This window comes from Motacilla alba, chromosome 5, assembly GCF_015832195.1.
Source record: "Motacilla alba alba isolate MOTALB_02 chromosome 5, Motacilla_alba_V1.0_pri, whole genome shotgun sequence".
NCBI classification, from domain to species: Eukaryota; Metazoa; Chordata; class Aves; order Passeriformes; family Motacillidae; genus Motacilla; species Motacilla alba.
The window spans coordinates 10,167,332-10,190,087 of record NC_052020.1 but is presented as its reverse complement, the minus strand read 5'-3'; the positions used below and the strand labels follow the sequence as shown (position 1 = coordinate 10,190,087).

Sequence of the window (22,756 nt, the reverse complement as noted above, 5' to 3'; positions counted from 1 at the left end):
CTGTCTGAACTGCATGTATGATACACCATACTCTAGTTACACATTTATTTTTGTCTATGGTGTAGGCAGAGTTGGGAGATTGAGTTGATATTTTCTCAAATTGCCACTTGACTATATTCTTAGTCAATGTAAAAAGAGAACAAATAAGTTTGTGCAGAGGGGAGACAGATAAGATTGGAGGGGAAAAAAAAAATCAATGTTCCTTGGTGCTAATTCATCCTTTTTAAAGAAAAATCTTAAGGTTTCTATATGAAGTAAAATGTTTAAAAGCAATTTCTACATAGAAACATTCTATAAATTATTCTGCTTTGCAGGGCAGCAGGATAACTTTGCATAATTTGGAAAAAACTACTAACAGCCTGACTTAGAAACATAAATAAGTTGAAGGCAATTAGGGCAGAACACTATTGCTTAGTGACCCAAGAGTCTTGTTGCTAGTCAAGCAAAAAATTTTCCAAATGAAGAAATCAAGCTAAATTCTTTCTTTCCCAATCACAAAGGGTAATCCCAGAGGGCAAACTTGGTTGAACAAACCAACAATAAATAGCTTTCTTTGGGATCTAGAATGCAATTGTGGGCTTTCAAGCAGGGAGATTATACTTGGTTTTCCATCTCGCATAGATAAATGTCAAAGCAGCAAAACAAGTGTTTTATTCCCATTTTATCCTTCCTGGACACAATCAGATTGATATTTGCTTACTTTAGTGACACATAGACAACTATTTTTGCATTGCAAAAATGAACATACGCCAAAAGAGCATGAAGGTGTTTCACTTCCTTTTTATGAGAAAAGAATTATGGATGCTAGTCCACTGAATGTTTGCTCAAAAATTGTTGTCCACCAGGACAGGAATATCTTCACTATCAACTTACTCAAATAAACAGCCATTGTGTGGATTTTGACTGCTTAGTTTTTTTCTAAAGACCTGGTAGTTCACTCATCCAGGCTGCAATGTCCCAGCTTGGATCTGGGGATGCTGTATATCAGGTCACAGGAATTTTTGTTTTTGCAGAAACAGTGCAATTTTATTCCTAGAGTACACACGAAACCTGCAGGTCTAGCTGTCTGTGAAAAAGCAAAGCTCATCATATCACCTCTTCCTTCCTGCCAGCATGCAATACAGGAGTGTGAAAAAGCAGTAACATTTTGCAATGCCACATTTTAGGCTTTTTTCCTAGAACAGACAATTTTGAGGGCAGCAGCAACACTAATTTCTCTTATCAATATCTAGCTCTAAAAACAAGTATAACAACAGCAGCAGCAACAAAAACAACAACAATAATAATAGATTAATAATGCAAAGGATGACTGTTCAATTTTAGTATTCTTGAAAGAGGTGGGGTGAGGGAGGAAGTCCTCAGTGTCTCATTCAGGTATGATGTCAAGGCAAAATTGGAGGCAAAAGCTCCTTCTTTCTCTAAAGATCTATTAATGCAATACAAGATTCTGCAAACACACTTTGTAGAAAGTCTTTTGCCTGTACTGCTGAATCATTTACAGATTTCTGTGTGCTGTGTTATTCCTTGCTGCTGACTGTGCTTCTGGGACATTATAAATACCCTGACAAGAACCCTTCAGATGCAGTCACACAGTGTTATTTTCACACTATGAAATTCTTACAAGGAAGCATTCCCAAACTGATGCAGTTTTTCATTTAAATTTAATTTTTAGAAGGTGTGATAAGAAGAGGCAGCATATTTACAGCATAATTCAACTTATGCACTATGTAAAGGCAAGCTTTCAGTAGCTTGGATGAAGCCTGATCTTGGTTGGCTTTCTTTTTATTTTTGTGGGGTTTTTTTAAACTAGTATTTAAAAGCCAAGACCCACAATATTCAGAGACAGAAAGATCACCTTGTTACTGATGCATTCAGCAAAGATACTCTATGTGCATTTTACTGACTAAGTTAACAGCGAATTGGATTGGATGACCCTCCAATGAGGCACATGCTGAATCTGCAACAAATTCCTCAGAGTCCCTCTTTTGCTAATTGGGCTAATTGAGGCAGTTATTCATTTCAAGGTGAAACCAACAAAGCATATTTGATTTTATAATTTGAGGGCTGCAAAGGTGTTGCATTAGACAGGATGATGCAGTAATTAAGAAAGAGGTGAAATAAATCCTCCAAAATTCACACATCATACAGAAACAAGTTGTTAGCACAGAGACTGTTTCATCAGGCTTGCTCATGACATGGCTGTTATTATATCTCCCACAGCAAAACATTAATTTGCATTCTTTAAAAGGTTAATATACAGGAACAGCACTGAGTTAAACTTCAGTCATGAATAACATCTGGTGAACTTTGTGAGATGAACCCTTTTGCAAGTAGCCTTTACATAGTACATAAATTGAATTGTGCTGTAAATATGCTCCCTCTTCCTATCGCACCTTCTAAAAATTAAATTTAAATTTAAAAGTACATCAGTTTGGGAATGCTTGCTCTAAGAACTTCATAGTGTGAAAATAACACTGTGTCCAAACTTCCAGTGCAAACAAAGCCTTGAAATGAAAGATTGAGGACAGCTCAGTTCTGGCTGAATTTTTTAGTAGAGCAGTGCATCATATCACCATTACAACTTACTGGCTATACAGATGCTTTATGTGATTACTGAAAAGTAATGCTCTGCCTACTGTCCCTGGTCTGAAAATACCAGTATCCTAAGGGGATAGTTAATCTCAGGTAGCACTTGCAAGCCTCTCTCAGGTAATCTCTGGCTGCATCTCTGACTTGAGAAGTGTTATGGTTCTCTCCTGCTCTTAGATCCTCAAATCATCTACTTGGCTTGAACGATATGTGGCCAGAAGGAGACTTGCCAGTGGCTGTAATCAAGAACCCATGGCCAAAATTATAGGGTAAATAATTTGCCCTTTTTTTTCCTTATTTGAAATCCAGATGCAGTAGCTTTGGGAAAATTTAACCTGAGCTCTTTATTTTAATGTGGTGGAAAAGGAAAAAGCACACTGCTTCATCTCTTCAGAAAGAACAGATTTGCTGACTTGCAGAAAGGATGGTCTGAAAATGAAAGCAAGCAGTTGTTTGTGAGAAAAAAGAACCAAGTCCCCATTTCCTGTGCTCTTAAAGTTCTGCACATCATCGGAATCCAAAATGAGGGCCAAAGGATTATTGCTGGTACCAAAAAAACCCCAAACAAACCAACCCAAACCAGCTCCAGAGCTGCCTTTCCATTACATCATACAAAGTCTCTACCCACAGAACTTCAAGACTGGGAGCACACGGTGATGCTAAAAAGTAAAAAACTGCTGAAAGCAATTCAATCTTTTATTTTTCAGATGTCCTTAAAAGTAAAGAAGTAAATGTTCTCTTACACCATCTACTTCAAAAGCACCTCAACCATTCTGTTTGTCTTCCAGGTATTAACATCAAGGACCTAAAGGAGAATTGAACCATGTACTTGTAGTGTCCTCACTTTAAGGACGCACTGGTGTATTCTGCATATGGACCAGGCTGAAGTCAGCATTTCCAAATGTGCAACATCAAAGCTAACCTTTGATGATTTAAGTGAATGAAGTACAGAATTCCTCTTTTAAACTCTTCTCAACAGGAAGAAAATTAGGCCTATTTTGGCTGCTTGTTAAAATTTTAGATTCACAGTCTTCACAATTTGCACTCTAATTGGAAAATTATCCTTATTGGCTTGCATCTCCTAGAAAACATGGTAAGAAAAATAACTTCTCTTTTTTTTTTAGAAGGCTACCAGATACAACACTCTGAGAATACATAGTTTGCTAACCTTATTTTTTCCATTTTCAATTATTGTTTTTCAAAACCTACGACAAGGAAAGTTAACAATAAAAATCAAAGCTATCAGAAAAAGAAACAAATTTTTATGCACTGACTGGCACATACTGTACCAAAACCCCACATTTTTCTGGGTAATAAGACAGTTCAGAAAAAAGCTTTGAAGAAAACAACAGCTCTGCTCTTCTGGAATAGCACAAGCCAAATGTAGCAAAATGTTCTTCATGTCCTTTGTCAAAATCTTTCCCTGATAAAATTATTTAGCCAACACCATTCCATTCCTGATTATATCCAGGAGCTGATCCAAAAAATAATGTACCAGCTTTATGCACAATCTCATCTCATCAACATCTAAAAAAACCCCACACTCATTTGGTATGGTTTCATCAGTGTTGTGCACAGTGAGGCCCTAGGAAAGACATGAGCTTAACCCAGAGAACTGCTTCTCCAGGGAAAGAATTCTACAATTTGGGAGCTACATTTCACATACTAGTTTTGACATTTTTACCTCAAAAGCTAAAATGAAAATAGAGGATGTGAGAAGGGTGTAAAAAGGAACAGTTATTCATATTCTATGAAGCTTTAAAAAAACTCCAGGACATGCCATGGGTCAAGATTTGCCACAGAAATATCAGATCTACTACAATTGTCTGGTTATTCCAGGGCACTCCATATCTGCAAGTCAGGGCAGTGAGTAAGGCATGGAATTGCATTTCAGTCCCCCCAGTTCACAACCAGCAAATGACGGAGTTGGTACAACACCTCCTGTTCCATTGCAGCTGCTGACAGTTTGGTATCTCCTGGGAGAGGAGCAAGGAGACAAAGTGGCAAAGGAGCAGCAATCACATCTCAATACTGAGCTAAACTGACCCAAATTCATATTTGTTAGTCCTGTTTCACTGCATTTTATAAGCTATGCTTGAACTCAGTATTGCTCTTGTCATCACTCTACTAAGAAATTGTCAAGGGTATCTAATAATGCTAATTTTACAACTTTATACATGATGAGTCAAAATGGCATTCTGTATTTGCCTACTTATGAACAATTTGCATACAGAAAGTATGTAGTCACAAACATTAAAATTTATTACCTTAACTTTCTTTTCTTCCTTTATGTCAAATAAAGTAAACAAGGTTACATTAAAGTAATGGAACCCATTATTTAAAGTTTGAAACACTTGTAGAGAATCATGGAATGAAAAAGATTCAGTGATTCTAATATATTATGCAATAAAAAATACAAAACTAGGTAAATTATTTAGAAAATATCTCTTAAAAGAAGATATAGGAACTCATTGTAATTTAAACAATACCATAAGATTAATAAGACCAATCTTAATAGAATAAATGCTGAAATACCAATGCATCAAAAGTTTTATTGTTAATCAAAGTTCTGGGGGTTTAGAGTGCCTCTGGACAACATTCTGGCAAATGCCAAGAAAAAAAAGCTGTGCATTATCTACCTGAGGTAATGGAAGGCAAATAAAAAGCCTTAAAGAGACTGAGATAAAGGCACACAATGAAGGATGCTCATTCTTTCCAAACATCTCCTTCAATATTTTGATGTTGACCTTGAACTGCTTTGTTATTCTGCCCAAACAAAACAATCTTCTGATTTGAGAACTGATTGCTTTATAACTTTATTATCACTTAAGACTTTCATCCTAGTTCCTAACTTTTAGATAATAACTGTCTTAGATAAGAAATTAATATAATATTTTATTACTAAATAGATCCAGATACAAGAATTATTACGGGACTGTCCAGCAGTCTAAACTTTGCTATTTCATTAAATTCCCTTACAGAAATCAACAAGCATTTTAATACAGGCAACATGTATTTTTCAAGGAGAGGTTTTGACAAAATTTTCTATCAAGCATCTTAAGGAAACTGCTTCCACAGGACAAAAGAGAAATACCTCCTGTAGCTGAAGGAAGAAAAAGGACAGAAGCTGTTCTGTGTGCTGCAGACACTACAGTTCCATGGGTACTGAGGTGTTCAACATAGTCCTGAAGAATCTGGAAAAGCAGCTCTGTACAGATGATTAAAGATGAGATGGGAAAATCAGAGCTAAAGACAGCCAAGGTAGTTTATGCAATACTGAGCACCTGAATAATAAAATGTCAGGTGAAAAAGGTAAGTAGATGCACATGACAAAAAAAACAAATATAAAAAACAGTTCAATACAAGTCTGTCATTATGTTTTACAAGTCAGGAAAGAGCTCAGAGCAATTTTGAATAGTTTGCTGAAAAGAGCATTCAGCATCAGCCAAAAATGTTAAGAATTAATAGGAAAGTGCTGGAAACAGCATAGAATAGGAGACCAAATCTTTAAAACAGTTCTAGTTACATCTCAAAAAACCCAAAAAACCCAACAAAACAAGCGCACACACACCCAAAAAGACAACAACTAACTCCCAACAACACAAAAACAAACGGTTCATAGAAGAAAGACTGGTCAGTAATTGCAAATGTTTTCCATGCAAAAAAAGACACTTCTGGATAGAAACAGGTTAGAAAGTGATGAATAGACTGAAGAGGGTGGCCTATTAATTATTTGCCCTCAATTCCTCACAGTACATATGGATAAGAATGCCAGAAGAAGTTACTAGGCAATTGTTTAAGTAGAAAAGAAGTTCCTTCACAACAGTTTATAAATAAATAATTGAATTTGTTACCATAGGAAGCTGAAAAACAATTAGAGCACATAAGTAATTTCAAACAGAAATCAGATGCATGTAGAGGAGATGTGCAGTAGTAATTGTATGGAGCCCCTGGTCCTGGGAAGGCCTGAGGAGCAGGTGGTTGAGAACAGTAAGTGTTAAAAAAGGGTTCAGCTTTTGGAGTAGCATGAACATGATCCCTGTGTGGGATGAGATGAACGGTTTGCAAGATGTGGATGTGCAGCTCTTACGTTCAGTGGTGGAAGCAGCTTCAATCTCTGAAAGAAACTGATTGTGAGAAAGTGAACAAAGGAAAAGTGCCTTTTTGTCCATCACATGTAATCGGCAATGCTGAAGAAATGGATGGACAGAACAACAGGCAGGAGAAAGCAATGGGAAAAAAGGCCTTTTTCTTACATTTTTCTAGTTAATACAAACAGTACATGCTAAGACCACAGGCAGGACTAAGACCCAGGATGAGACTGTGCTGGATTCCTCAGCAGCTTCCATGAAGAAGTAAACATATCTCAGCCTGAAGAATGCCTGGCATCTCCCTGCTTTGTCACGTTTTAGATTCTTGCAGATGAGCAATCTTCAGATGTTTTTAAGAGGCTATTTAGGTGGCAGGTCACTGAAAGTGTTTCAGTTCTTAAAGATGCATCATAGAGAAAGAATTGAATTTCATAGGACAAATGACAGTAAACCAGCACTTTCCAAACTTTGCAGTCTTACACACACAGACACATTTGCTTGCACACATACTAAAGGATATCCCCATTTTATTGCTCTGTGAAGAAAATCCTATTTGTCTTCTATTAAGAGGACAGATTTGTCTCTGTCCTCTTAATAGAAGACAGAGGTGCAAATCAATATAGAAACTTCCAGAAAATCAAGAAGCTGAGACTGGCATGAAGGTTTGCACAGCTCTTGATTACAAAGCATTATTGGTGTTCTGACCTTTTCCTCTTTATTATCACTGAATCCCAGAACAAGATGGGACCTTGAAAGATTGACCTGGCCAACCCTTTGTGGGAGCCTGGATGTGTCATTGAGCATCCTCTCTAACTGTGTCTTGAAAACCTCCAGCAATGGGGACACTACCACATCTCTGGGGAGGTTGTTCCAGTGAATGATTGTTCTCACTGCAAAAATGTGTCTTTTATTTTGAGGTGACACCTCTCCCTGTCACATATAGTCAGCTGTACAGTGCTGCCTACACTCCTGGTCCAAAAGCCTCACATGCGGCTGAGTCAGAAAAAACATGCAAATAATCTCAGCTCAAATCAACAATACAAACTGGGGAAATGTCTTAAGATGCTCTTGCACTCCCACTGCTTTTCTCTTAGAGAATATACAGCAGTAGGAATAAGCCCATTTTCTGGGACAGAAGCTTGAAATACTTCTTCTCTTCCTCTAATATTTCTTACTAGTTCAGCCAGTATAAACATCAGGTTTTAGTAGCCAAAGAAATGAAAAAAACAAAAATATAGGACTGGTCTATGATACAGTGGATGGCCTTCCCTCTGAGATATTAAAAACTTGAAAAAGGCCACGTGACTTCACAACTCTAAAAGTTATTTCACACTCTAAATATTATTTCCCTTGTGTATCAGTAAACTCAACCTGTAACAAAAATTCCACAATAAGATTGCTTTAACAACAAACAGCTAATATATATAATTCTAAGTTTTCATTCACTATGGCTAGATACTCCATCATAGATGCACAAGATCAAAACACTTTATATCTAATTCTTGTCTAGCAAATTTTGTGAGAAACCTCCTTTCTTTTCCACAAAGCACAATCAAAGCTTCCACTCACTACAGAAAGAGACAAACTTCCAACCAAAGTTTCCACTCTCTACTTTGAAGAGACAAACTACTTTTTTTGGTTTTGCCTCTAAACCTGCAGGTTTTCCCTGTGCTGTTTTGCTGCAACACGATTATGCCTTCAACCTTGGCAGGTCACACCTTGCCCTGCCTTTGTATGGCTTGCAAGACAGGACTAAGCAGGGAAAGCTTCCTAATATCAAATCCTGGGAGTACAGGTAAGTAAAGGAACATGATAAACAATTCTTCCAACACCCAAAAGGCAAATTTTCACCTCAGCACCCCTCCCCTTGAAGCTCTCAAGCTCAGTTTTGTCTTATGTATTGTGATTTGACAACCATTATGAAACTTTATCTGGTTTGCTTGTGTCTCTTTATCAATTCAGTTAAACCGAAATGAACACCACCTTTACATTAGTCCTATTATAGTTATTAAAGTTGATATAAAGAAATCAAAACTTGGTAAGCTGAGGAAGCAATTGTTGTTTCACAGACAATGCAGATATCTGCTTCTACTTGTCAGCTGATATTGCTGTTTTCATTCAAAGATTCATCAGCTGGGATATGGCTGGATACGGCTGCTAAATGCTGATCCAAGATCTCTTTCAAGTGCTCCTACCACAGGCAGTAACACCAAAGTTGATGTTCTCTGTGGGGAAGGATCAAGAGAAGAAGAGCTAGACCCATTTCATTCTGTTCATCATCCTCAATACTATATTATTAATAATACCACTTGCCTTCAGCATATTCAGAGGCATGAGAACAGGTATAAAGGGAACCATCATGAGGACTCATTTTAGCCTAAGGCCATTTGTCTCCTGAAGTTTTCTGTTAGTTTGGTTTGGGGTTTTTTTTCTTGTTTTTGAATCAATTTAAGTTCCTGTCCTAAAAACAGGAATTTAATTTAGCATTCTGGAGGAACCTTTTGCTTCTCAAATGACTACAGAGAAGTCCAGGGAGACAAATTTTGTTAGGTTAAAATTAAGCTTTTTTACATTTTGGGCTTTCCTGAAGTGACTTACTTCAGACTGCCTTCCAAAAAATTTTCTCGGGGCAGTGGAAGGAATAGTAAGCTAAAGAGAGACAGTTTCCATCCTTCTCTTAATTCTTAATTATCTTGGCTAAGAAATTATGTTCCTAAGAATTAAAATCTTAATTCCCTTTATTAATGTTCTATCCAAATTCTAGGCTGCAGTAATTAAGAAATTATCTTCCCAATATTTTTCCCCACAGATCAAAAGACATAAGAGAGAATTAGAAAGCCAGAACCTAGAACCAGAGTTTCTAGGTTTTCTAGAAACATTGAATGTATGTTCGACTCATCTTTTTTCACATCTTCCCTTCATTTCTTCTTTATACCCAACAACTGACTACAAACAAGTAACAATTGCCAAGCTAGCTTAAACAAAATGTATAATGTCTATACCTATGGAAAAAACTATTTAAATCTATCTAAATATAAATCAATAGCACTGATACTGTTTGATCTCTGCAAATAAAATTCTGCTGAATTGTGTTGAACATGTTTCTAAGGCCTGTAAATATTTTTTTCCAACACAGACTTTTTTTGTTGTTGTTAATGTTTCTTAGTTAGAACAATGTTTATTTGAATTTCCATGGCACTTAAAGACAACCTAGAAATTAATTTTCTAAGTGTTCCCTCCAAGTGTTATGTTTTTAACCTTGTTAAAACCAAAAAAGTACATTTTTACAGAACAAAGAGCATCAAGTTACTAAATGAACATGCCATTTATGTAATTTTGTTAAAGGAAATATTTAAATTTAAAGTCAGAACCAGCTATGATTTTTTCCTAAAATTCTCATTATCCAGTTAAATTACAAATTATTTTCTGAAGAAACAATGGAATCTAGAAGATTGAAAACCAGGGCAACTACAGTACTTACCATAACAATTTGCCAACCTGTGTGAATGGCACCACACTTTTCTATCATACACAGAAAAAATCCACTTCAATTCTAAATATGTGTTAAGTGTACTTTTGAACTGAGGTGAAGCAAAAAAGCCAATTTGAATCACAGAGCTTGTTTGAATTACAATCAGTGCCTTAAGTGAACATACTGCAGAGCTTCATGAATATTCAACTACAGAGTTACCAATTACACTATATCAGTGCTTTTTGCATCAAAAATAGAATTTTCTTCATTTTTTTAAGCAGGGTGGAGTAATGGAATTTCATTTAGTTCATTCATTAGGTTCATACTCTGTCTTCATTTGTATTTCTTCAACTACACCAACCCAAAAGTCAGGCATTTTTAAGTCACACAACTCTTCTAGTCAGGTTACTCTGCAAAGACAGGCAGCAGTTAACTTGTTCAGTTTACTCTCACAAAGCTGCCCAGCTGCAGCCCTTACTGTGATGGGTTAATATCCCTGAGGGAGGTCTGAATATTGAAAACATGCTGAATATTCTTTGCACTGGTACATTATTTAATCTTATTAACTGACTAGAACATTAAATTTTCCCCACTTAAATCATTATTTCATAGCACAAATGCAGGAGAAAATAATGGAACTGTGTGCTTAAGAAAGTGAGGGATACAACAGTTGAGTTCTGGCCTCTTCAAGGGATTTGGTTCTTCGCTTATAATGACACATTTTTCACTATGTCCTACAAATATTTTGGGAAAGGTGATTTTTTTTTTTTCATTTCAAGAGCCTCAGAGCATTCAAAATACTGTGAATGTAATTCTTCAGCACTTTCCAATAACACTTGCCAATAGAGCAAAGATTTACTGCTGTGAAGAAATGATGCAGTTCCTGATGCAGGAACTGGCAGATATCAGGAAGTTTGTATTTCCATGGCACTTAAGTGAAACTGGCCACTGGTCCTGCTTTTTCACCTGAATTGTTTATCAGATGTGGGCACTGTGGAATAAACACCGCTTCAGGCTAGGTCCAAATGATTAAATTCACTGAAGTAAAACTCATTGTGTTACCTAAAAGCAGTTGTTTGATTTCTTGCACTGCTGAACTAAATCTCACTTTTGTCACATACCTGAAGCACATTGCACTTCCAGTCACCAGGAATGCACACTTACATGCTGGGTGTGCTCCATCTAGGTGGAGCATTCACTTCAGTGGAATAATGTTTGATATTTATGGGAAAAAATATAGCTTTTTGGATATTAGTAAGTAATCCAACAATTACTTTTATCTTCTAGGAACATTTTTTTAGAGTTTAATATCTTCTCATCTATGACCCCAGCCTTAACTTTTACTGAACAGTTTAATTAAAGCTGTAAAGAAGCCTTTAATTTAAAAACTAGCAAATGGACAACATATATGTTCATCAAGAAAAAACCTGAAGTATGTTAAAAATTGTCAGAACAACAACTGACCTGTGCAACTCTCATGTGTACAGAGCTCCTTACTCACTGCACTGGATGAGACTCACAAATGAGAAATTAGCCCAACTGTTTCAAATAACAGACGTAAAATTTCAAATGCAAGCAGGAAGCTCATTACCTATCAGAGGAATTTAAGGTCTGGAATTCTCATGGTCAGCAGAATGCCTGGCAGCACAGGTGAAGAAAGGATAATGAATATTCAGCAGGCCGATGGCTGGAATGCTCTAAGCAAGAGCTTCCTGTTTTAAATATAGAGAAACAAATTCAATGCTAGATAGAAAAGGGTGGGATTTTTTTTTCTTTCGTTCAAGCAAAATGAACTCCTTCCGAGCAGATGATCAGGCAAAGAAAGAAAACAGGATGTTACCACAGGTTAATTTCTTTCAAATAATCACAGAATAACAAACCAGTGAATAACAGAAACAAAGTGTGCAGTCAGTTTGCTTGAGAGCAAATGAGATCTCAGTCTGCCATTTTTCATGGAAGTTTACTTCAACAAAAAGGATCTCTAGAAACTTCTGAAGTGAGCTGAAGGAAGACAGAAGGGAAGTTCTTTAACAGGATCCCTATATCTCATGTGGAGAGCATCTGTTTAGTGTTGCTGGTTTTCCCAATGTTATTAAAAAAAAAAAAAGACAGGAACAAAACCACTCCTTATCCATAACCCAAATATCTGCATACTCTGAATAATCTTCATAGAAAGAGACCAGTATTTTTCTGTATGTTAAAAAACTAAATAGACCGCTAAACCTATGACAGGTGATTTAAAGGGCATCTAAAGTAGTGAGTTCAAGTGAGCAGTGTTCACGATGTGCAGCTCCTGGAGCTCCATCAGCCTTAGAGCTTGCCTGGTGACTCTGAACATGCACAAAAGGACATAATTGGAGAAACCACCTCAAATGCAAGGAGGTTTTCAGGGAACAGATTCCTGAGCCCCAGCTGCCTTCTTTAAGTGACCAGAAAACAGATAAGGGCTGCTGTCTCTGGGTATTACTTTATTCTCCCTGGCTGAGCTTCAAAACATCTGTTGCATAAGGAAAGCCTAATTAGAATGGCTGCCTCTACCCAGATAGCTGACATTTACTTGCCATGGGAAGAACCTGTCCACTAACAACATTCCCATGAACCTGACTGACATGCCTAAAGAGCAGGCTGAGCAGAGTCTATAGCCTGTTCCCAAAGACTGCAGAAACCTCAGACCTTTTCCTTTTAGGCATTGCGGCCTCGACGGAAAAATCTGCAAAATAGATGAGGGTGTCTGTTACAAACTAACAGTGCTCTGCACCACTTTGAAAAGCAGACAAACATATGGACTGCCACCAACTATTAGAACTTGGTGTGAAATCACAGGAGTTATCAGCCTGCAGCTTTCACGATCTGTTTCACAGACATTCACGAATTTTTTCCAAAATAAAGATAGAGCACAAGCAGGCCACTTAGTAACCTATGTCTCCCTACATTAAAAAACGGGTTGTTTCTAAGCAGCTGAGCTATCAAAACCTCTTCTTTGGGTATTTTATTTTGATGATTTTGTGTCTTATCTCCCTCACAGCAAGCTTACATGTCTCCTAGTCTCCTACCAGTCTGGAGAGCCAAGAGACAGCATTTGCTGTGCCTGGTTTTAAGCTTCACACATGCCAGGTTGCCAGCTGGCACATCAAACAGAATCAGTGATAATTTCAGCTCACAGTGGAGCCTTTCCTCTTAGCAGGACTAAGCTGGGTCTCTCCTCTCTTACCACACCACTGATTTTCACTTATGGGAGCTTAATACTTTTGCAATTCTCTCCTGCCAAATTCAACAAGTCAGACAAGTTCAAAGGGTACTGGGAGGGAATGAAGGGAGGGCAGGGAAGAAGGGGGAAAGATAGTTGGCTGACAACCAGAATAAAAGCATCATTTTTAGTCCAAGGAAAACAACACCAAAAATAGATTTTTGAAAGAATAAATGCATAGCTAACGCTTAAAGAAGGCTAATGGACAACGTATAAAGAAAATGTGTCTCTAAACAATAGTCATGTAATACTTTTTCTCTAGAAAAAAGCCTACGTAGCTAATGTTGTGTGTTCAGGTCTCCCTCTTGCTCCTGCACTGCCATAAGCTGGTGATGAGTTCCAAGCTAAGCTGATGCAGGAGCTGGCAGATATCAGGAAGTTTGTATTTCCATGGCAGATGCATGCTCAAATGTACAGCATATGAAACAAAGACTACATAGAATAGCGTAGAAATGCAGAACAAACTGATGTCATGACTGTGGTGAGGGTGCTATAGACACAGTTCTCAGGGAAATCAGGTTTCTTTGTTAAAAGTACTTGGCAGCGTCATGAAAAATAAAAGCTATAGTTTTTAAGTTACACACATCTCCTCTGTTGTCTTCTCCCCTTCCCCAATTAGGTTATTCATGTGACCACATATTCTCAACAGTAAAAGTTCCAATATTGTAAATGCAGATGTGCTGGTTTTACAGGCACACAACAGTGTGCAGCCACAGAAGCACCTCCCAAGTTTGACATAACAGGATAACCTTTGGAATTTTAATTACACAGGACTTTAATAAACAAGTATCAATAAATATTTATGGATCTAACATTTGGACTCCCCTATTAGATTTGTAAAAAAACCCCCAAACCAAGCAACAGCCACCAACAAACCAAACCCACAATCAGTGCTGACATTCTCATTTAAGGATAAACCCTGGTTATTATCCAGTACTCCATGTGGAACAGCTGGAAAGTAAACAAAGAATCCCCACAGAGGCTGAGAAAGACACATGCTTCCACACTCACTGTAGTTCGTGCAGCTGTAAAGCTACAAATTGTCACATTTTGTAACACCTAAAACCAAAACTGAAACATTATAATTAAATCCCAAAGATACTCAAGATTCCTTACAGAAAAATACTGTACTGAGATTGCAAATACAAGGTACAAGAAAAGAGAGGGGTGCAACTATGTATGTAACACTGCAACCCTTATTTTGAGAAAAACTGTGATCCATGTACACAGCAGCAGTTTATCCAGTGTTTTTAGAAAAATTTAAAAGCCCAAATGTACTTACAGGTACTGCAGAATTTAAGTAGGCCTTCAAACTACAGAGTATCATAGCTGCCTCTAATAATCACTTCATCAACATGTTTATAACACCCTTGAAAAAGAGAATTAAACAATAAGTAACAACTGAAACCAAAATTTAAAATACGTATTTCTACCACTGATACACTCTTGATATCAGACCTCTCAACTGGACTTCTGAGAGTATGTTGAAGAAAATACTTGAAATAATTATTACTGTTGTGGAGTACCATATGCAAATTGACCTGCACACTGTTCTGCAGTTTGAGCCAATCTCATTTGAAACTTGAGGATTCTTTAAGCAAATTGGAATAAGGAGAACCAGTTATTTTGCTTTCAAACAAGGCTTCAATTTCTCCAAGTCTTTCCTCTAACATTCCTCAGGAGACAAGAGAACGAGGCATAGAAACGTCTGAGGAAACAATTCAATTCCATAACCAAACTTACAGTTGCCAAAATAACATGCCTTCCTCTGCTTGCTGTGTTTTATGAAGGAAGTTGAATTTCCTGCTCTCTTTGAGAAGCAACTGAATGTTCAAGGCTTTGAGCCCCACAGAGATGCTAAAGATTCCGTTAGCTACTCTTTAATTTGTTTTCTTTTGGATAGCAGGGTGCCCATAACTGCCACAGGAACAAGGACATTTTACACTGACCACTGGGACATTACAGGTAGAAAAAAATCTACACAGGCTGATGCAGCCTGCAAGCTGATTTTCACACTTGCTGTCATGGGACTGAAGGAATTTAGAGAAAGGTCAACATTTTCAGCAGCTTATCTTGCACAGAAATGGGAACTTGGTCCAAATATTCAACATACAAGTCATGAAGAAGCAACTGAATTCAGTAGGGACCCAACTGTCCCATTTGACCCAGCCAGTTTGGGATTCACACATTTTGCTCTCAGATGACAACACAGGGCACCTGGAACTATGGGGCAAATCTGCTCTCCAATACACTGAGCACCTCTGTCACAGTCTCAGTCCCACAACCTCTCTGTCCAGGAAAGGGCTGGTAATGCACTGTGGCAATTTGTACATCATTTTTGATATTTTTATTGCTATAGCAACTGAGTGTAGGCATTTAAACATAGCAACAGACTTTTTATAGCACTTTCTTGGATGTCAGAAAGGCACGTTGTTTTATTTTCCAAGCAGATGCTCAGAAGATAAGTACACAGGATGATTGTACAGTACCCACCTTCAAAAGGAAGAAAAAACCTCCCAGCTTCACAACTTCTGAATCATATAAGCTGACAGATGAGTGCAAGATACATCGTGAGTTGTGAGGTTTTTGTCATGAGTTTAAGAGACTTTGTTCTGAGAAAACATATCACCAACTACTACCTAAGAATAACATTAGGTGAAAAACCTGGTGGATTTGTGCTCATTTTGCAAAAAGCTGTACAAGAAATTTACCAAGTCCTGCTCTGAAGGGAAAAATATCCATCAATTCTGATCTTCGCTTGTTAAGCAACAGAAAAAGGGAAATTGTCTTCATATTAAGTGGAGCCAGATTCTCTGGAGAGCTCAAAGTCCACTGAGACAGACCCACAGGTCATGTACATGGGCAAAGCTCCACACAATCCAATGGGAACAGCAACTTACAAGAAGAGTATGACTTGTTAGATAGTTTAAGGAAATACAACTCATCATTTTCATAATAAGAATCACAGAATAAATAGGGCTGGGAGGGACCTCTGGAGATCATCCAGTCCAACCTCCCTGCCAAAGCAGAATCACCTGGAGCGGTGACACAGGAACACATTCAGGTGGGTTTTGATTGTGTCCAGAGAGACTCCCCCATCTCCCTGGACATCCTGTCCCAGTGCTCTGACACCCTCAATGTAAAGAAGTTGTTTCTCATGTTGAGATGGAACTTCCTGTATTTCAGTTTATGGCCATTGCTCCTCATCCTGTCACTGGGCACCACTGAAAAGTGGCTGGCACATTCCTCTTAGCTCACCTTTGAGATTTTTACAAGCATTGATGAGCTCTCTCTCAGCCTTCTCTTAACTAACCAGGCCCAGCTCCTGCAGCCTCCCTCATTGGAGAGATGCTCCAGACCCCTCACCATCTTTGCAGCCTGTGCTGATCCTCTCCAGTATCTCCTTGTCTCTCTTGTCCAGAGGAGCCCAGAACTGGACACAGTGCCGCAGGTGTGGCTGAGTAGAGGGGCAGGATCACCTCTCTCAACCTGCTGGCCACACTCTTCCCAATGTAGCCCAGGCTACTTTTCTTGTGTGCAGTATTTTTCCTCTGGGTACTTAGTTTTAGCATCATTTCTAAATTGATCACTAAAAATCATCACTTGGTATTTAACATAATTTCTGAACACATTACTAGACAGGGAATTACCAAACAGCAACAGGACAGATTTCCTTGGGGATCTTTAGGTATTATTCACCCTTCCATTACAATTTTATATCAGCTTTGTAGAGAGTGAGATGGTTGATGGCTGTCATTTTACTAAGAAAACCACGGAAAATCTGTTAAGCAGAAAATGTTAAAGCCTTGTAAAAAAATGAATCCAACAGGAAATACCAAGAGCTTCTCATTAGGGTACAAGTTTGTTAATACTTCAGTGACTATTCCATTAGCACATAACATATGAGGTTTGGAAGGGACATTTTACTGCTGGTGTTTTATGCAGAAGACATTTCAAACAGATCCCAAAAGCTCAACATGAAGATAAAAACTGAGTTTTACATGCTGAGGTTTTAGAATATATCCCACGAATTCTTTCTTCCTGTCCCTTAAAGATATTTTTACTTAATGCATTGAGTAGTTTTCAAGTCTTCCTAACCTTGCTTCAGGTTCCTAAGATACTTGGGAATTCTGATAAATCTGCTGTGGTTTCAACAGTCTGCTCCACTGACTATTGCACTTACTAAAACCAGCTTTTGGAGCAATGCTGATAATTTTATCTAGCAAAAACCAGGAATAAGTTCTTAACTGCAACAGCCCTCAGGGAAGTCTGGATGGGCATCACTACACTGGCATAAGGGAACAAGGCACAATATGTAGGGTTGCTTCCAAGACTTTTCCAGTCTGAGGTGATGTACAGAACATCAGATTGACTTAGCACCTCCTCCTGGGACAAACTCCACCCTCCACTGCAACTAGGCCCCAGTCATGTAATTCCATTTTCACAAGCCCAGAGGTCAGCACCTTTCCTTCACTATTTATACAGAAAAATATGGGAAATTCAGCAACTGAAATTGGGAAGCAATTTTCATACATTGTCAAATTATTTCCCTCTTGACAAGCTCTCTTTCTACTTAATTCTTAATTTTTCTGTTCAGCAGTTGCAGCACAGTTCAGCACAAGTTTAGAAGTTTTAACAGGAAACATCAATTGATACATGAGATCTTACTATATTCTACTACCTTTAAAAGAGACTGGAGAAATTGGGAGAACATTTAGAAATGAAACAGAGTCTTTTTCTTGTCCAAAATTTCAGAAAAAGCTACAATTTTACTAATTTTGGAATTTGTTAGTACAAATCAAGTCCAAAATAAGATGGATGAAAATAGACCTTCTCCTACTCAGATTGCCCTGAGTCTTTACCTTTGTGGTGCTCACGAAGTGCCTCGTCTGGCATCACTGAAGTCAATGGAAACTTTGCTGACGATTTCAAAAGCAAAGACTCAGAGCCAAATTCCCCATGTATAACTCGAGCCTTACAAAACATTCTGCAGAATTATATAAACAGCAATAATTTTACTCAGAAGGCAAGCCTCTACCCCAAAGCAATTATTGTACTTGCCCCAGCAAGCCCGGAATTTCTACCACACATTCATTTTTGGGATGCAAAACATTAAAGTGGGTAAGAAAACAGCGTGCAGCTCCAACATAAAAAGCTTTCCCCACCACTGCTGTTTGTTATATGAACTTTTCAACCACTTTGCTCTTTGCAGAAATCCCAGTAACTAATTCAGCGGGCTGTATTTTAGAGCCATGAGATTGCAGCTCTCTTTGGACAATCACCAGGCATATTTACACAGAAATTAGGGGACAGCTGTGACTCTAAAGCATGTATGTGCAACACAACAAAACATAATAGAATATGCTTTAGTTGGGGAAAAGACTTCCAGGTTTACATATTCACTTGACATACGTTAGCTGACAGGTTTGCATGCTTCCCTCCCTGCTCCTCTCATCCTCCCCTCTCCCAGTAATCCCTGTCAGCATAGGAAAGATCATATTCTACAGGCCTTGCTTGTCCAAATCCACAGATCTCTAGAGATATCCAAAATACTACAGGTCCCAGATTACTTGTGATACCTAAAGATTTTTTGTTTCACACATTTTAAGGATAAGTGAAAGTTTTAGCACATGGTAAGGCACTTTTGATTTCAGCTATGAAATGGAGGCGAGTGTGTGATCTTCGTTGTTGGTTTTGTTGTTTCAGTCTTTTAGATACTTAACAAATTCGGCAATTCTTAAGTAAAATTTAATTCTCAAATTGTTTTTTGATATTGTAAAATTAATGATAGACACACTGAAAGTAACCCAAAGAACAGAAATATAAAGCAAAAAACCTATTACATCTACCTATTTAGATTAGAGGATTAAATCCAGGGATGCTAATAGAGCTGAAGGTCTCCATCAAAACCTGAGGTCACAAGTCCACTTGCTGTAAACAACAAATCCCTCTCTCCTTTTCAGAATGCTTGGGATCTACTTTCCAAGGAGAGAAAGTGAGTTATTATTTCAAAGCACTACCATAACAGTCACAGTCGCAGCTCTACACATGTACATAAGCAGTAATTCATGTCTTGAGTCACTAGTTTAGTAGCTTACAGAGATCTATCACCCACTCAGATTTCCTTTCTGTCAGTGATACTGAGATCCAAAACATCTCTTTGACCCACTTTTCAAAGGAAGCACAGGCAGAGAGCACATCACAAGGAAATTCTTCTGCTTAGTTTACAGGAAGGCTGTAAGTTAGGACAGCAAAAAGATGTATCTCTTCCCACAAATCCCCCAGATCTTTAAATAGTCCACAAACCTTGAAACAGCAAGGATTTTCTTTCCCCTTCCACTCACCAGGCATTTTATCCTTCTTTTTCCTGGACTTACACACTTGTCTAAGAACAGCAATTAGAAGAGGAAGAACTCCATGTGAGGAACATTCACATATGACCCGTGAAAGGAGAAGCTTTCACATCTTTGTCTCTCAGGTCCAACTCCCTATACCTTGCCGTACTCTGTCCTAAATAACTTTTTAGAAAGTTATTTGACACCAAACTGTCCTTAAAAACTGTCACGAACCAGATTGATGGAAAGGTGATTGCAAGCAGGTGGGGCTCAACACTGGAGTTATGAATCTGGCTGCTAGATAATTCTTAATTTTCAATGTTTTGGCCCCAGATAAATAGGACTACAGTTATTAAAACTGACATATAAAAAGATAGGAGGTAGGGAGGTATACAGGTTTCATGCTCACAGACAATTTAATCCAGAATTTAATCCAGAAGAATGTGAGGCAGATGAATTTCTGAAAGTTAAGTACGATGAAAATCTTAGGTACTTATCAGCGCTGATGCTAACACAATATTCACCATGCACAAATAAGCAACTTGTACTTTTGTCACAACACCTTTACTGAAGATAAATTTACACGTAGGTACTTCATGACATATTTTAAGTTACAAAATAAAAAAGAATTATGTGAAACAAGAACAATAGTTGTTGAAGTGCTACATCATGCATTAGAAATATATACTTGGATCAGACTTGGAGGAGTTAGACACTGATTAGTTATCCCAACCTTTAGACATTGTTAAAAATAATGGAAGTCATGGAAACTTAAACACCTTCTAGAATACCATCTAAACTTGCACACCCTTGCAGAAGTTGAAGGGTTGCATAAAACATCACAAGTAAAGTAACACATGCAAGATCAACAAATCAGAACGAGGGGCTTTGGAGGCCATAAATACAAGAACATTGTACAAATGAAGACCCTCAGTATTCAGCATTTCATATACTGGACTGATTCTTAATTTGCACTGTTCTGATAAACTTAGATTTCTGTGAGTTGTATAATTAGATTATTAGGCTCCAAGTGTGGTATAATTGTTGATTTAGGATATCACTGTTGATTTCAAACACGAAGGTCCGCTAGAAGTTTAACCTAAATGTACTAAGCTGTTCACTAATGATAATCCAGAGAAAAATAAAACTATTACAAGTTTTGCAACAAGATCTGAAATGCTTTAACAAGTCAGATTCATTTATCACAGCCTCCTGAAGCTGGATGAAGAAAACTTTCACAAAAGTGTACACAACACCTACCATAGGAAACATAAATGCAGTAACTGTCAGCACTCACAAGAACACTGTGAACTACACTCAGAACTCTAAATTCACCCAATCTCTGTATGGCAGACACTAAAAACTATGCTCTAATCACTCTGCAGAGATGGAAATTCACTACTGATTGCAGAGAATTTTTCACCAGGTGAAGCCATGCTGTGCAGATTTGAAAAATCAACTCACTAGCACAAGTTGCTAGTAATGTGAGTTAGTAACAGAAACCTAAGTCTTTAATTTCAGTTATCACTTCCTTGCACTGACCTCATTCTTTCATGCTGTTTACATTCTGCTGTCTGGAGCAAAAGAAGACCTTAATATACACATTAGTAAGACAAAAATGTGCTTTAATTTATCAAGGAAATCAAATACACTTTAATGCAGGATACCTACCAAATAGCACAGATAAAACAAAAAACCAAAATATCAGGAAAAGTGAATAATGAGATTTTTCTGTCCTAAAGGAAACATGTTTTAACACTTGAAGATGCTTGTTTTTCTCTGTACAGCATTCCAATTAAATACAACTTTGTGGTATTAATTTACAACTAACAGGACTAAACTCAGAGGCTGTATAAAGAAATGATAAAGAAATAGCTCTGGAAATGCCTTTATAGAAGATAAGTTCCAGACATGCAGATAATCCACCAACATGAACCACTCCAGCACTGTTTAAAGCATGAGGGAAGGAAAGTCATACAATTAAAAAAAAAAAAAAAAAAAAAGCAATCTGTGACTTATCTGTTTCTCTATAACATGGACTGCTCCTAAGACTCTCTTGGTTTGTACAATACAGATGACAGTATCTGTGAATCAGGTTCCCTTGAATTACTGACTACATACCTTCATTATTCAAGTCTCAGTATAATTAACACAGCTTTTTCCTTTTCATTCTTGTATAGTCTCAAACAGTTTGCAAGCAAAACGAGGTTGTATTGACTGCACCCAGTTTTTAAGCAGCTAAAATCTGACAAAGAGGTAGAATTTTAAAGGGTGGGGGGGAAGAGGTAAAGAAGCAGCTCCCCAATATCACAAGAACAAGGTACTGTACCTTTAAGGAGAAAAAATGGTTCCGTTCTGTTTCAGGCTGAAAAAGAGCTTATTCCTGGTTACAGAGATTACTTACCTAAAACTTCAGTTATTCCTCTCTTTCCCCTCGGGCCAGCCTCTCTTTCACTCTTGGGAGCTTTTACCATTTAAGGTCAATGTTACATCTGGCTCCAGGAACTAAAGCTGAAGCAATTTTTAACTCAGAGATCCAACAGGCTGCCTAACATTAGAATGAGAGTTTAAATTTAAAGTACTTCTTCAGAAAGCTTTCCTCACCTCAGAGAATTACAGAATTAAAGGCTCTCCTATTCTGGCATAAGTACTCTGGGTACAACATGATGCAGACATCCCATTAGCATTCTTCAAGTTCAGTGCATATAAGCTCTACTTACTCATTTCTGATTAAAATGGGCAAGTAGGAAGAACAGATGAAACAGTTTACATCATGTTATGTTAACCCTTAGAATTTTTTACTGACACAGATGCTACTATTTTTCATTCCTCTCCCCCTCCCTTTGTTTGGTCAGAAGGAGTCTAAATTAGAGAGCAAATAGAAGGCATGTGAACTTTTAAAGAACGCTGGCTTCAGTCCAGTCATGGGCTCTGCTCTCCAGTTGCAGAGTACGAATAATTCCCAATGAAGTCCACAGAATTTGTTTGTATCCCATGAGAGAATGCAGCTACAAATGAGGCT

General features: G+C 37.8%; 1 protein-coding gene across 1 annotated transcript in view; it reads right to left on the bottom strand.

The window, feature by feature from the left end:
- IRAG1 (inositol 1,4,5-triphosphate receptor associated 1) overlaps positions 1-20,144 on the bottom strand; it is a 59,814-nt gene extending 39,670 nt beyond the window's left edge. The window contains exons 1-2 of the mRNA XM_038139691.1: positions 14,682-20,144; positions 11,744-11,864 (exon numbers count right to left, since the gene is read on the bottom strand). The gene's annotated coding sequence lies outside the window, so the exon portion shown is untranslated. The remainder of the gene's footprint in view (positions 1-11,743; positions 11,865-14,681) is intronic.
- Between the last annotated feature and the right edge of the window lie 2,612 nt (positions 20,145-22,756).